At 36.9% G+C, this 16,746-nt stretch overlaps 1 non-coding gene across 1 annotated transcript; it reads right to left on the bottom strand.

The window, feature by feature from the left end:
- Positions 1-9,820: 9,820 nt before the first annotated feature.
- Positions 9,821-9,895, bottom strand: Trnaa-ugc (transfer RNA alanine (anticodon UGC)). The gene has a single exon. It is a non-coding gene; the product is annotated as a tRNA-Ala (tRNA).
- Positions 9,896-16,746: the final 6,851 nt, after the last annotated feature.

Here is a 16,746-nt window from a genome sequence, read left to right on the forward strand (position 1 = left end):
CCCAAGCAGGCGTGGCTCCAGAAGGGTTTTTACACACAGTCGGCCAGTTTCTCTTCTCTTCTCTCCTCTCCGAGCTGTGGCACCTTGCTGTTCACTTCATCCCTGGAACAGCCTGAGAGACAATCGACCCTCACAGGCATGAAAACAGACCGAGGCTGGGTTCCTGCTGACCTACGAAGGCCTTTCATCTAGGGTGCATGTCGGACCACCAAGAAATCCTGAAACAGAATTATTCAAGATGTCTTTCTTTAAAAGAGAGAGAGAGAGAGAGAGGGAGAGAGAGACAGAAAGGCAGGAGGTTCTTTTTTCCTTTATATATGCAAGTGAATTGCAAAAGCAAATTTCCTTTTTAGGGCCGAAACAGTGTCAAAATAAAGCAAAAGATCAACACACACCTCTAAGGCCATACTTCCCTCATTCCTACCTTTCCTCTTAGGTAATTCTCAATATTCAACATTAACACAGTTTGGGAGGATGAAGTGATCAGATGTAAGAAGGCGGAATAAATAAAATTTAGCAAAAAAAAAAAAAAATCAAGTGAAACTATCAGGCCATTGCAAACCTATGCGAATGTTTCCAAAAATTAAAGCATTTCAAGGCAAACCCACATATAACAGAGAACCAAATGACTATGATAGTGAAGTCAGGCTTTTCAAGAGTTTGCTAAAGCATACCATTTATTTTAGACTCTATGTATCGAAGCATAGCACAAACTTTTTGTGCTTCTCCAAGAGTATTTATGAAATTTGAGTCATGTCAAGCAATCAATGTGACCAATCTGATTTTGGATCTTGTTGCTGTGGGTACCCACAGTTAGAGTCCTTTTGGTAAGTCTTTAGGTAGTTTTCCTTTGAAGCTCTTCAAAGAAGGAAAACTATCAACACTTGATGATGTGTGTGTGTGGACCAGAAATATACAACATAACTTATAATATGGCAATTAGCAATAAAAATTTGAAACCATGTTAATATATTTAATCAATACCTCAGTGTACTACTAAAAGGAAGTACTGAAGTACTAAAGTTTCCGCCAAAAGTGACTTTATACTCATCCTTTAATAAACTTGAAGAAGACAATTCCCTATTATGATTGTTTTCATGTTCTTGTTTAAATAATTAACTAAATTTAAAATTCTGAAGTTGTTGTATTCATCATCTCTTGATTGCTTACGCTGACAGCCCAGCGGGAGCATTTTAAGCTAAAATATGCCATCTCATTTGTACCAAATCACAAGCAAACATATATTCAGAAAGAATAGTTCGCTTTTCTAAGGGTGCTTTGCACCTATCTAATAAGGTAAGAGAAACATGGGAAATTCTGGGCAGATGATGAATCATGAAGAGGAAGCTGAGCGTGATATCTGGACTATTTGTGAAATTACTCAACAGCAAAAATTCCTGGGATTCATACAAATGCAAAACAGCAAATCACATTGCATAATATTCTATGAATTTAATAAAAATTGACTACAGAATTCTGTACTCAGTTTATCATTGATTCTAAAAGACAAGGACCATGTCCGCACACTACATCTGAGATTTACGTGTTGCTGTCAGCAGTTTTTATCTGGTGCCACACAAGTTAGCAATTAATAATTTAGTGATGTCCTAGGTAATTGTGTGTTATATTGATCCCATCCCTGACTCAATAGCCCTCTGTACTCCCCAATTTCTTTGCTTGTAACAGGTGATCAAATGACTACTTCGTGATGATGTGTGTGTTTAACGTAATTGGAGGTTCCTATCCTGTAAATATCCTGGCTGATATCCAATCCTCCGCTTCATTCTGTCATCTTAATAGCCAAGTTGATATCATCAAATCAGGAATATCCACAAGAAAACAGTGCACCAATGTTGTACCATTTACATTTCCCAGATATTGGAGCACACCTTACATTTTCGTCTTAATCTAGGAAAAAACCAACCTGCTATGTCAATGAATAAATTGCTCAGGCCCAGTTAAAGGAAGATTCTTTTAGGTTCTATTTTTAATTATTATGTGTCTTATACATACAACTTAAAATTTTGAGTAAGTGAAAAACCAACCCAAACTAAGAAATAAAGCATGGCCACTTCAAGGGCCCCATGTCCCCCATCACATCACATCCTCGTTCTCAGAGGTTACCTCTACTCCAACTCTATAGTTTTGATCTTGAATGAAAGGGTGCTTTCATTCAAGTTTTGCCACTTGTGTCTTCACCCAAACGGCAGACTGTATTTGGCTACTTTGGGTTTACCGTATGCATTCTTGTACTGACATGCTACTTTTGCTCTTTATGATCCTTTGTTCACATCTATTCCCAATATGGCAGCCAAAGCGATGCTATTAAAATTTAAGTTGGCACTGCTCCACTCTAAACCCTGCAACAGTTGCTCAACTCACTAGAAAAATCAGTGTCAGTGAGGTGCTCTATTATCTGGGCACACAGCTTCTTCTGATGCAATCCCATGTTCCATAGCTTGTGCCTTTGCACTGGCTATTCCCCTCACCTCTGGGAGGTCTTCCCACGGCGGCTCACTCCCTTACCACCTTCTAGTCTTTGCTTTAAGACTGCATTCTCAATGAGGCTTCAGTGACCAGTTTAAAATTGCAAAAACACACACCCTCAACTGTACCTCCAGAAAATCCTCATTTCCCTTCCATTTTCCTTGTATTTTCCATAGTACACATTGCTTAGAAATTCCACTTACTGAATAGCTTACTTGTTAAATATCCTTATTGTTTCTCTTCTGACTTCTTTTTCTACAAGAACATAAGCTCCATTACACATCATCAGCATGTGCAACAGTGCTTAGCAATGGGCAGGCACTCATATTTGTTGAATGAATGAAACATACTTCTGAAATCATTCATATTGATGGACAGAACTATAGTTCATGGGTTTTACATTTGTTGTATGAATACCAAAACTCAATTATCTAATCTGTTGTTGATGGGCACTTAGGCCACTCCCAATTTTTATTCTCCAGTTGCTTTTTCTTTCTTTTAGGAGCAATGCTATAATGTACATTCACATACATAGATCTTGTTGTACGTAGTCAGGAGTTTCTTAAGGGAGAATACACGAGAGAAAACCAATAAACTACTGAGTTTTGCAAATTTGAACTCTCCCAGTAGTGTCCAGTCACCTGCCCAAGTGGTTGTACTAGTGTGGACTCCAACTTGTAGGAGAACTCTCTTTGCTCCATACCTCGTCAACACTTGCTACTGTCAACCTGCTCAAATTTGCCAATCCAGTAAGTACACAAAACTATCTCATTGTGCTTTTACTTTGTACTTATCACTAACGTGATTCAGCATATCCCCCTTCATTTACTGGCCTTTCCTTATGAAATGCCCATTTGAGATTTTTGCCCAGACCTCTCTTGGATTGCCTTGGTTGACCCATAAGGCATATAAATCAGGGTCCAGTCAGACATGATACCAGGTATTTTTAAGGTATGTCATGCAGGGAATGTTTACACAGGTGTTGAAAAGCTGAATAAGCAAAATAAAAAAAAAAGTGTGGGGGGATCCTGCAATAACCCAGATATTAACATCAGGAAGTAGCTTCTGCTCCAGGGCAGAGAAACAAAAGAATTAAGTCTCTTGGGATTCGTGCTTGGTCCTCTGGCTCTGGGGAGATCAGTTCGTAACTTGGACTCAGACAACCCAGAGGTGAGTGGGGGCAGGTGGTACAGCTGATATGCCAACTATCAAGGAGATTTGTGACTGCATACCCACTGGTACTTCTAAGGGAGAAGAGGAAAGCTAATGCTGGAAAACAGCTCACTTATACCATTTATGGAACTATATTTGAGAATACAGATGGAGGCTCACATACTGGCTATGCAGACTCCTTGCCCTGTAGGTAGAAATGAAGTCAGCAGAGGCTGAGCATAGAACTTTTAAAGTTCAGGAAGGAAGGAAGCAAGCAAGCAAGGTCAGGGTTTTGCACAGGAAGCCTTTTGCCCAATGTATTAGTCAGTTTTCTGTTATTGTAACTAAGTACCTGAGGCAATGAAATTATAAGAGGAAAGGTGTATTTTGACTCACAGTTTTCGAGGTGTCAGCTCTTAGTCATTGGCCCTGCTGTTTTGGGGAGCACGCATGGTGGGGAGTATATGGTAGAGCAAAGCAAAGGGGAAGTAAAAAGAGAAAGAAATGGGTATTCCACAATCCCCTTCCAAGGCATGTCCCCAGTGACTTAACTTCCTACCAGGCCTCACCTCCTAAAGGCTCCACCAACTTTCAGTAGCACCAAGTTGAGAACTAAGCCTTTAACATACAGGCCTTTGGGGAACATTCCAGGTCCAAACTGTAGCATCCAGTCAAGGGAAGTAATGTCTGGATTTATCACAAGAAGCTGAAGGAGGCACCAATTGTGGTAGGATAAAGAAAACAAAGGAAATCCTTCATCTTCTTCTCCCAAGCATCCCATCAGGTCCCCATCTGCAGAAATGAATTGGAAACCAGCTGAGCAGAAGGTTGGGAAACCTTGTTTGTGTAGTCTCATCTCCAGCATCCCAGAGACATTCCATGTAGCTTCTGGATAGTAGAACTTTGTCAGATTCTGTATCACCAATAACTTCTCCAAGTGTATCTACCTTTTAAAGAGTTGTTACTATTTTTATTTTGATGAGTTCTCCATTTTAACATCAACTTTTGATAAATTCTCAGTTTTAATGGAGACAAAGCCATCAATCTTTTCCTTTATGCTTAAGTGGTGTGTGTTTAAGAAATCCTTCCCTACATCCAAGTCATGTAAATAAGCTATTATTTTCTGAAAGCTTTGTTTAAAACTGTATCTAAAAGACTCACTAAGGTCCTTAATGCACCTGATATTGACGGCCGTGTATCATGTAAGGTAGGGGAATTGTTTATTCTTCCCCATATTCATACCCCGATGTCCAGCACCACTCACCCAGAACACACCCATACTGCTGATCTGCACTATTACACTTGCTACGCATCAAACATCCTCAGAAGTATGGATCCCTCTTAGGCTACCTGATGCCTCTCCTGTTGCTCTGTGCCTTTTACACCACCTCTGTCCATTACTATAACTGTAAACCTCAACCTTCGTAGGCAACTTCCTGAACTGGGTTCTTTTTCATTAACACTGAAGTTATTCTTGATCTCCCTCATCGCCTTATATACTTTACAAGCAGCTTATCAAATTTTACTAAAGAAACACAAATCCTATACAGATTTTGAATAAAACTGCACTGAATCTAAATCAATTAGAAGGGAATTGACATCTTTACAATATTGACTTTTCTAATCCATGAGCATGGCTTATCTCTCCATTTAGTTAGGTCTTCTTTAATACCTCTTCATAAATTTTACACCTTTTCCCACAAAGGTCCCTCGTCTCTTTTGTTAGACTTTTTCCTCAATGCTTCATGTCTTCATGCTGTTATAAGCATCTTTTTTATTCATTCACTAAGTGTTTATTGCTGGCATGTAGAAATGCAATTGATTTTCTTATATTGATTTTATATTCAAGGACCTTCCTAAATTCACTCATTAATTCTAATAAATTTTCGGTGCATTCTTTTGTATTCTCTACAAAATCATATCATTTATAAATAGTGAGAGTTTTCTCTCCTACCATCCAGTCCTGATAACTTTTATTCCTCATTTTTACCCAATGTGCTGACAGAATCCTCAATAGATTATTGAATAAAAATAGCTCTGGGGGACCTTCTTTTCATTTTCTAATCTCAAATATAGGTTTTTAAGAGCTTCACAATTAAGTATGGATGTGATTTTATTTTTTAGAAACCTTTGAACAATTTAAGAAATTTCCTTTCTGGCCTCAGTTTGCTAAGCAAGTTTCCTTAAAGTTTTATGAAACACTTTATGAAACACTTGGTCTGCATCTATGGAGATCTTCACAAGATCTTTTCAATCTATTAATGTGGTGCATAACATTAACTGACTTCCTCAGGTAGAGCCAACTTTATGTTCCTAAGGCAAACACAGCTTACTCGTGATTCTTTACCCTTTATATGTATTACAGGCTTTAGCTTGCTAATGATTTGTACAATATTTTATCATTATACTTTCTTTTTTTTTTTCTTTTTTTTTTTTATTGTAAACAAATGGGATACATGTTGTTTCTCTGCCTGTACATGGCGTAAAGGCATACCATTTGTGTAATCATAAATTTACATAGGGTAATGTTTGATTCATTCTGTTATTTTTTTTCCCCTTCCGCCCACCCCTCCCACCCCTCTTTTCCCTCTATACAGTCCTTCCTTCCTCCATTCCTGCCTCCCTCCCTAAACCCAACTCCAACCCCAACACTAACCCCTCCCACCCCCATTATGTGTCATCATCCACTTATTAGCGATATCATTCTTCCTTCGGTTTTTTTGAGATTGGCTTATCTCACTTAGCATGATATTCTCCAGTTTCATCCATTTGCCTGCAAATGCCATAATTTTATCATTCTTTATGGCTGAGTAATATTCCATTGTATATATATATACCACAGTTTCTTTATCCATTCATCAATTGAAGGACATCTAGGTTGGTTCCACAATCTGGCTATTGTGAACTGAGCAGCTATGAACATTGATGTGGCTGTATCTCTGTAATATGCTGATTTTAAGTCCTTTGGGTATAGGCCAAGGAGTGGGATAGCTGGATCAAATGGTGGTTCCATTCCAAGTTTTCTAAGGAGTCTCCATACTGCTTTCCAGAGTGGCTGCACTAATTTGCAGCCCCACCAGCAATGTATGAGTGTACCTTTCTCCCCACATCCTTGCCAACACCTGTGTTGCTTGTATTCTTGATAATCGCCATTCTAATTGGGGTGAGATGGAATCTTAGGGTGGTTTTGATTTGCATTTCTCTTATTACTAGAGATGTTGAACATTTTTCCATATGTTTGTTGATTGCTTGTAGATCTTCTTCTGTGAAGTGTCTATTCATTTCCTTAGCCCATTTGTCAATTGGATTATTTGCATTCTTGGTGTAGAGTTTTTTGAGTTCTTTATAGATTCTGGAGATTAGCGCTCTATCTGAAGTATGATTGGCAAAGATTTTCTCCCACTCTGTAGGCTCTTTCTTCGCATTGCTGATAGTTTCCTTTGCTGAGAGAAAGCTTTTTAGTTTGAATCCATCCCAGTTATTAATTCTTGCTTTTATTTCTTGTGCTATGGGAGTCCTGTTGAGGAAGTCTGGTCCTAAGCCGACATGTTGAAGCTCTGGACCTACTTTTTCTTCTATAAGATGCAAGGTCTCTGGTCTGATTCTGAGATCCTTAATCCATTTTGAGTTTAGTTTCGTGCATGGTGAGAGATATGGGTTTAGTTTCATTCTGTTGCATATGGATTTCCAATTCTCCCAGCACCATTTGTTGAAGAGGCTATCTTTTCTCCATTGCATATTTTGGGCCCCTTTGTCTATAGTATGAGAAAATTGTATTTATTTGGGTTTGTGTCCATGTCCTCTATTCTGTACCATTGATCCACCTTTCTATTTTGGTACCAATACCATGCCGTTTTTGTTACTATTGCTTTGTAGTAGAGTTGAAGATCTGGTATTGCGATACCCCCTGCTTCACTCTTTCTGCCAAGGATTGCTTTAGCTATTCTGGGTTTTTTATTCTTCCAGATGAATTTCATAATTTCTTGTTCTATTTCTGTAAGGTACATCATTGGGATTTTAATTGGAATTGCATTGAATCTGTATAGCACTTTTGGTAGTATGGCCATTTTGACAATATTAATTCTGCCTATCCAAGAACATGGGAGATCTTTCCATCTTCTAAGGTTTTCTTTAATTTCTTTCTTTAGTGTTCTGTAGTTCTCATTCATTATACTTTCATTATAATATTGGCCCATAACTTTTCTTATATTATCTATGTCAATCTGGTAAAGAATATGTTTGGTATTTGTTTTTCCTGAATATCAATTTTGCTGGCATTGGAGTTTTTTTGGTGGAGATATTTTTTTAAATATTTTTAATATGTATTAAATTTAGTGGTTTTGTTACTGGTTCAGTTTTTGATTTGTTCTTGGGTCAGTTTTGGTGAATCATTTTTCTCTAAGATTTTGTTCATTTTCTATCAACTTTGAAAGTTATGGCCTGAAGTTTATCATTATAGCCTCTTATTATCATTGTTATATCCAGCATATCTATTTTCTTGTTCATTCCTGGTAATAATTATTTCCTGACCAGTATCACTGGGGTTTGTAAGTTTTATCAGCCTTTTCAAATAACATAGTTTTTTAGAACCTTCTTACTGAAAGTTTAATTTATTATATTGATTGCTATTTTTAGGCTCATTACTTTCTTAGATTTGACGTGGAAGTTTATCAGCTTTTATACTTTCACTGTAGCACTAATGCTATGAAACTTCCTCTAAATTCTCCTTTAGTTATATTCTTCCAGTTTTCATATTTACTATTTTTATTACTTATCAGTTATATTTTCTAATCCTCGATATTACATCTTCATTGACTTATCCTTACAAACTCCACTTCTGCTTTCTGCTTTATCTAGTTTTATACCAGATCCTGATTTCTAAGTTAATTGCATGATAGCAGCTAAGTCTCTATTCCCTTGCTTATCATCTGTACATTGACTATGTTAATATCCCCTCTTTCCCATTCCCCTATCAATTCATTTCATATTGGTAGTTAGTAAATTTACAATTTACTTTTTATTTACAGAATATCCAGATGGGAGTATTTTTACTGAATGGGAAAAAGAATTTCCATCATCCAGAGATGAATTCAGTGATAGGATTCTATGTCTTTCATTGTAGGGAGAAGGGAGTATATCTTTGTACAAGAGATAATTTCAGCCTATTAGGCAAATGCATCATGTTGTTTTGCTTGTGTGGGTGTTTTAAATATGAAAGCATATGCGGGTGCTGACAGCCACAGGGGTGGACTGTACTACACATGCCGAATTGCTCCTTTTGTTCTTCTGCTACGGTTACCTCCTCTACAATGTCAGAGCCACATGCATGTGACTTACATTTCCCTCACTCCCTTCCCAGCAGACTCCCAATTGGATTCTGTTCAAAGAGGTTGAAAGGCAAGAAGCAACTTGAGCCTGGCCTCTACCAGTGCTTCTGGCTATGCCTCCAGCAGTGGTAACAGTAACAGCAAAGACAGTGGCACCCCAGAAGCACACCAATCATAAATCCTATCCAACAATATATTCTGTTTTCTTCTTCCACCCCTTCCAAAAATATTTAAAATTTTCTAAGTACTCAAAGTGGTCTCTGGTTCCTTCTTAAGCACTTAAAAATAATAATAAATCACCAGGGGTTCTTCTAATTATTTTTTTATTATGAATTGCCCCGAGATCAGATCATACAGGATATTCTATTCGAAAGTCTTGAAAATACACAGTCTGCTGTTGTTGGGTAAACTGTTCTACATATGTCTAGTACATCAAGTTTGCTCATTGTATTAATCAAATTTTCTATCTCCTTACAAAATTTGTCTATTTGATCTACCAGTTACTGAGACAAATTATTGTGATTATATCTAATTCTTCTTGTAGGTCTCTAATTTTTGCTTTCTATATTTTGAAACTGTTGTTAGGTGTATTAAGATTTTTAATTGTCTTGGTGAATAATATACTTGATACTCAAGAGATGGTTTTCTTTATCTTTAGAAACATGATTTGCCTTAAATTTTATCCAACATCATTAGTATCACTATATGAGTTTTGTTTGTAATCTTTCTGGTATAATTTTTTCAAGCTATTATTCCCAATATTTATCATTTGTTTTAAATGTCTTTATCAATAGCACATAACTATATCTTATTCTTTTTTGTTGTTGTTGTTGGTTTTTTTGTTTGTTTGTTTTTGCTGTACTGGGGATCGAACCCAGGGCCTCGTGCTTGCAAGGCAAGCACTCTACCAACTGAGCTATCTCCCCAGCCCTTCTTATTCTTTTTTGGTTCAGTAACTTTTGTCCATTTACATTTAGTGTAGTTACTGACAGATTTGTATTTGTACTCCACCATTCAAATTTAGGATTTGTATTTGTCATTTTTTTCTCCCCTTCCTCTTTTTCATCTTTGCATGTTTTTCTCTTTCCATTTTTCTCATTTACTAGTTGAGAAATTTTTTATTCTTAAAATAATATGCACATAAACTTAAGTGAAAATTTCATCAATATATTCTCCTAAAAACAACACAGGGACATTAGACTGATTTCCTTTTCATGATTCACTTGACTTATATGTACATGCTAGTATGGTTTCAGACTATAAAACCTCATGTATGTTGACTTTGGGTCCAACTGAACCACTGTGCTCAAGGTATTTGGCTTCCCCATCACCCCAACCAAGCTATCTTCATTTCTCACAAAGCTCTGTGTTATCTCTCTTGATCCCCTATAAATGTTCATTCTTAGCTGTGATATTCTTCCTTTTTTTAATCTGGCTCCTGGTTCACATTTGTCACCATTTCCATTCCAATATACCTTCCTTAACCACCCCCTCCAATTCCAGATTATTTTCCTTAAATATTTCTATTTTGTGATTCTTCCCACCATAGCACCCCTCACAGTTTTATAATTGCATTTTTTATTCATCTATAAATTCTTTCTTTATAGGAACTATGTCTGCTGCTTCACTTCAAACTCCAGTTCCTAGCCAATGCCTGGTACTATTACTCACCAGACTAGTATGGTTGAACAGTTCTTTCCGTGACATTCTTAACTGGCTTTTCGTTGTCTTTAGAAAACCTGCAGGATCTGGCCAATTCTAAAAGCCTTATGTGAACCTTTTTGTTAACAGGACACAATAATTACAGAATCTGGCCTTGCCATTCACCAGTATAGCACCCATATGTCTGCTACATCATGTATCTGAAGAGAAAGGGGATTGTGATTGTACTATAAAGAGCCCAAGGCAGATATGTATATGAGCCACATAAACTGAATTACCAGAGCTGTTCAGAGGTGAGCAGGCTCAAGTACAGATACTTGTCACCTCTCAAATGAAATAATGACAAAAAAACAATAGACCTAGTATACCATGCCATTTAAATGTGGACAGATCAACACCATCTTGTATGTGAAAAGAACAGAAAATTCCACCTTTCAGTTTCAGGAATATCCTTCTTGCCGCTTACTGGCATTGTTATCTGAGCCTGCCTGTGACTCAGGATCCTCAGTTCTAGACTAAGGAGCATTCGTCTTTCCAGATCCTTTAAGAGCACATTCTACGGGAAATGTTATTTGATGTTTGCTTCCAGAATAAGCAGTTGGCCTATGTTCCAACAAGATAAAAAGACAAAAATCACTGAATTCTTACAGACAGAAGGAATTTCACTAAGTTATTAAATCAAATCCCCACCTGTGAGTTGGAGTTTATCTAAAATCATTTATTCAGTTCGTGTCTGAGACAGAGATGTCCAATATTCCACCAGCTACTCTAATGTTTGATCAGTACCTTCTATTATAAAATATGTCCTCAGCTTTGTTTCTGGCCCTATTAACTCAGACAGGTCCTGCCACTGATCAAGCCAACAGAAGAAAACTTAAGCCAAATGAACTTCTGTCTGCACAAGGATCACCTGCCCAGAGTCAGCTTTTTGCTACCAGTTTCTGTAAACTGGTTCCAGGAAAGTGAGTCCTAATTCTGACTTCTTCATTGATTCAGTGACCTCACTAGCCTCCTGGCTTTGTCCTATGAACCTTGGGCTGCCAATTAACACTCCCTGAACATACTACTGACAGCATCACTCAATGCTTTGGAGCTAATAGACAGTCCATGAGCCAAGCCTAACCCTATGGCTCTCATCAGCCAGTTCAGCTTTCTCAAAACCCTTCATTCTGTCCTTTGTCTACTCACCCCTGCACATCTGATTTTGCCCCACCAACCAGAGATTACTTGGATAAGTTTACCTGCCAAATTTCACTATTCCAGATTAATTCTGTATTTGGCCATCATTTTTCATACCCATATTCCTTTTTAAAATCCTCAATAATGTGTTCTTCATACTTAGTGAGATTATGTTAGCAACACCACTGACATTAATTATATTTCTGTGGATTATCACCACTCAAGTTGACTTGACTGAATGCCAACATTTGGAATGGCAGAACAAAACCCAACAGAAAAACAAATTATTATCTTTCTATTGATATAAATGGAAAGCCGAACAAGTGCTTTTCTTCCTATTAAAGGTAAATCTACCTACCAAAATACAAAAGGTCATGCAACCACCCAGGTAAAACACACCTAATGGGAAAAAAAGATCCAGATTTTTCATTCCTACCCATACATACCTCCCTACCAAATTTGGTAAAATTGATTATCTGGATATTTAAAAATGAACACTGATCAGATAATTTTATAGGATAATAGACAAAAATGTCGTTTCAGACAAGAAGATTAACCAGAAGGCAGAGGAAACAACTGAAGGCACAAAAAACACAGAGAAAGCATGAAGAATTATTGAACTCAGTAGGAAACTGTTCTAAAAAAATAACCAAGACTTTTGCCAAGAACCAAAAAAATACAAAACAAAAGTGCTCTTTTTCAAAAAATGGCTTTCTGTCCTCATTCTTTTAATGGCTTCTAGTTTCTATTCATTCAAAATTATTCATTCAAAATCCTTTTCACTTGAGGTTAAAAATTTGTGCATTCACAAGCAAAAACTCCACATACAAATACACACGTTTTTTGCTTTTCTTCCTGGGCTTTGTTGAATGTGTTATAGACAAATGTCATGATGATGAGGCTCTGACACAGAGGGATATCTTTGTTCATGTGCCTTTTTATTTTACCTTTTGAGAAAGATAGCAAAACACTTTTGAGCCAATATAGTTTAAGTTTGTTTGAAATAATATGCAAAAGACAAAAATAGAAAGTCAAAGTATCAGTGTTAACTAACAAACCTACCCAGTGTGAGGAACTGGTCTCAGAACCTAGAAAGGTAACAAGGATAATGCCAGTTACTACTGTTTTACCCTGTATTTCTCAAGTATTCCAACCACAACACTGATCAAAGGCAGCTTCCTGTCCTCCTTTGATATTAATTGCCTCAACTTTCTGCATAAGAAACTGGCTGAACACGTGACTTCTTGTTCCTTTAGAGGATTTAGACTAAGGTTTACTGATACATTTGACAAGCTGAACATGCGTGCAATCCACAGCAGACTGCGTACTACTTGAAACCAAGCATGGCTTTCTTTTTTTAAGAGCTAGCCTAAGAACCCAAGAGTAATTTAGGGTTGCTGTAGATTAGCCTTTTCTGAACTTTTCCTGGTTCTCTATTTGCCTTGGTTGCACAGCAGATTCTTTAGAAAGGGATGGTGTATGGAGGTGCACATACCACCAACTCAACCAGTAAAAATGGGATCCAGTGCAATCTTACCAAGGGACACTTCTTTTCCATATCCCAAACAATAGTTTCCTGTGCATAAAGTTAGGTCTATAACACATTTTAATATCTGAAATATAAAATCAGAAAGTTTGTCTTTCTTCAAAATCACTTCGACTGTTTCCAACTCTTTACACACATCAATTTTATAACCAGTCTGCCATGTTACACAGGTAACTAACATTTTCAGGAACTGACATACTGTTTTCCAAAGCAGTTATATCATTTTACTTTACCATTAACAATGAGGAATCCAATTTCTCAACATCTCCACATTTATTATTATCCATCTTTTTCTGTTACAGCAACAGAAAAAGTGGGTGTGACATGTAATATCTGTGATTTTTATTTGCTTTCCCTTATGATTCATCAGGTTAAACATTTTTCATGTATTTATTAGATATTTGTAGGTCTTCTCTGGAATGTGTATTCAAATTATGTTCCAAATTTTAATTGGGATTGTCTTTTTTAAGTTGTAAGAGTTCTTTACATAATCTGGATACTAGACCCTTAACACACAGGATTTGCCAGTATTTACTCCCCTTGTGTGGTTTCTTTTGACTTTCTTGATAGTGTCCTTTGAAGTACAAAAGTGTTTGAATTCTGAGGAAATTCTGTCCATCAATGTTTCTTTAGTTCTTTGCACTTAAACTTTCACTCCTGAAAAAACCATCAGCTAATCCCATGTCAGGAAGATTTATGGAATGTTTCCTTTTAGGAATTGCTAGTTTTAGCTCTTTAGGTTTTTTATCTATTTTACACTAAATTTTATATGTTATGAGGTAGGGATCCAATTCCATTCTTTTGTTTGTGAATATCCAGTTGTCCCAGAAACACTGTTGTAAGACTATTCTTTACCCATTGAATTTTCTCAGCACTTTCAGAGATAATCAATTGACCATAAATGTCAGGGTTTGTTTCTGTAATCTCAATTCCATTACATTGATCTGTATGTCTACTAGTAGCTCAATCTTTTTAAATTATTTTTAGTTGTAGATGGACACAATAACTATGTTTATGTTGTGCTGAGGATCAAACCCATTGTCTTACATGTGCTAAGCAAGCACTCTACCACTGACCCACAACCCAGTCCCAGGTCAATCTTGATTACTGTAACTTTGTAGTAAGTTTGAAATGCTCTTCCTTTCTATTTTATTTGTGTGTGTGTGTGTGTGTGTGTGTGTGTGTGTGTGTGTGTGTATTGGCTCCAGTGCATTTACATGTGAATTTTAGAATAAGCTTATCTACTTCTAAACCTGATAACACCTAGAATTTGATACTGTACTGAATTTGCAGATATAAAGTTAGAGTGTTTCAATATTAACCATGTTATTTCTTCCACATCCATGAAAATGTAGAATGTCTTATTTAAGTCTTTAATATCTTTCCAAATTTCTTAGTTTTCAGGATGTAAGTTTTGTACCTTCTAGGTTAAACTTAAGTATTTTATTCTTTTTGATATTACTAATAGAATTTTGTTCTCAATTCACTTTCAGACTTTTCATTGCTACATACAGAAGTGTATTTGATTTCTCTACACTGATCTTATTTTCTACAACCTTGAATAGCTTTAATTTGTGCATATGTATGTATATTCCTTACGAGTTTCTATTAACAAAATCATACCTGTAAATAGGGATACTTTTATTTCTTCCTTTACAATGTGGATGCTGCTAATTTATTTTTCTTGCTGAAATGCCCAGGGTAGAACCCTCCAGTACAATGTCGAATGGATACAACAAGAACAAACATCGTTGTCTTATTCCTGATCCTAAAAGTTTTCAGTCTTTCCCTATTAAGTCTGATGTTAGTTGTAATTCCTTCATTTTAATATACACTTAACATTTTTAAAAATTTATTTTTATCTTTACAGACAGCATATTGATTCATTGTACACAAATGGGGTACAACTTTTTGTTTCTATGGTTGTAAACGATGTAGATTCACATATATTCGTATAATCAGATATGTAATGATGTCTGTTTCATTCTACTATCTTTCCTTCCCCATCTCCTCCCCCCCTCCATTTCCCTCTACACAATTCAAAGTTCCCTCATTCTTCTCTTACCCCCCAACCCCCTCCCCATTATGTATCATCATCCACTTATCCGAGAAAACATTCGGTCACTAAACATATTTTTTCTAAATAAGTCTAAGCCATGCAAGATATGTCTTTACTGTTAAATCTTCTGGCTTATAATAACTTGGACAGTCACTAGAAATTAGGAAGGTAGAATGTAAATGTTACTTAACTACTAACAGTTACTTATTAGTCCTTAATCATGAAGTAGAATTTCGCTGGGCACAGTGGTGCACACCTGTAATTCCAGCAACTCGGGTGTCTGAGGCAGGAGGATCTCAAGTTCAAAACAAGCCTCAGCAATTTACCAAGGCCCTAAGCTACTTAGCAAGACTCAGGCTTAAAATAAAACAATAAAAAAGGATGGGAATGTAACTCAGTGTTAAAGCGCCACTGGGTTCGATCCTCACTATAAAAAGAAATAATTTCCCAAATTACATTCTGTGGGAAAATATTGGTTAATGATCCACAGACACCTTTCTTGTTGGATAGACCAGAAACCTAATTCTCTTTAACATGTGCCTCTCCCTTACTCCTCGTAGCCCATCTACGACCAGGATGCTTATTTTGGTCGTCTGAATCTGTACAGTTCCATCTCCACCATCACCACCATAATCTAATCTGCCATTATCTCTTGCCCAAACGCTGGCAATCGTTTCCCAAACCTTTTCCCATATTCACTCTCAAGCCCCCCACCCCCGTCAGTGTTCTACCACGCGGCCAGAGCTGTCTTTCAGAAGCGCGCCATCTCCCTGCTCAATCTCTTCCAGAGGATCCCTTTGCTACTAGGATAAACATCAAAATCCTCAGAAAACTCACAGGCCACTTCAGTTCAGCCCTGCCTTTCTCATCCCTCTCCTTTGATTCTCCATGTTCCAGCCTTCCTTCAAGTGCAACAGGTCCTCTCCCATCAAAGGACTTTTGTATGTGATGTTCTGTCTGCTAGGAAAGTTCAACACACAGTGAGGCACAGAAATTCCTGTGAGCATTATTATGCCTGCGCCGAGTGTCTGAAATCCTGTTGTTACATTCGTTCCTTTCACTTCATTGATTTACTAATTCATGTGAACAAAAACAAGGAATAGGGCATCTGCCTCACACCTGATAGTCATGTGTAACTTAGTACAGAACCTTGCAATTTGGATTCATCAATACTTAAAGTCTAAAATACTGGCATAGTAACTTCATTTATTTAATATGGAAAGGGGAGATATACTGTTAAAAATACAAAGATTGTTATCTTATGCAGTCATCCTAAATTGTACTAGCAACAAGCTAGTATGATATTTTATGAAATTAAGAAAAATTATCTGAAA

Source organism: Sciurus carolinensis, chromosome 16, assembly GCF_902686445.1.
Source record: "Sciurus carolinensis chromosome 16, mSciCar1.2, whole genome shotgun sequence".
Taxonomy (NCBI): Eukaryota; Metazoa; Chordata; class Mammalia; order Rodentia; family Sciuridae; genus Sciurus; species Sciurus carolinensis.